At 38.9% G+C, this 234-nt stretch overlaps 1 non-coding gene across 1 annotated transcript in view; it reads right to left on the minus strand.

The window, feature by feature from the left end:
* Positions 1-214: 214 nt before the first annotated feature.
* TRNAA-AGC (transfer RNA alanine (anticodon AGC)) overlaps positions 215-234 on the minus strand; it is a 73-nt gene continuing 53 nt past the window's right edge. Inside the window, exon 1 of the tRNA in view lies at positions 215-234. This exon is cut by the window's right edge and continues 53 nt beyond it. This is a non-coding gene — a tRNA (tRNA-Ala).

Here is a 234-nt window from a genome sequence, read left to right on the forward strand (position 1 = left end):
TTCTCACCCCCTGAAACCGCCAAGAAAAATCAACAGCCCAGCATGAAAAGAGTGCAGAAACAGATGCAGCATTGCTGTGTACTGTGACCATGCATATTGTCCTGAGATCAGCTCACTTTTTTTTTCTCAGCTGCTGAAACTTATTGTCTACTATATTAATATAAAAACAATGTTTGTTTTGGAGAAGCAATAGTATTTTCATTCAAAACTCATGTGGAGAATGCGGGCATCGAT

This window comes from Staurois parvus, unplaced genomic scaffold, assembly GCF_062004578.1.
Source record: "Staurois parvus isolate SC_StPar_1 unplaced genomic scaffold, SC_StPar_1.0 ptg001930l, whole genome shotgun sequence".
Classification (NCBI taxonomy): domain Eukaryota; kingdom Metazoa; phylum Chordata; class Amphibia; order Anura; family Ranidae; genus Staurois; species Staurois parvus.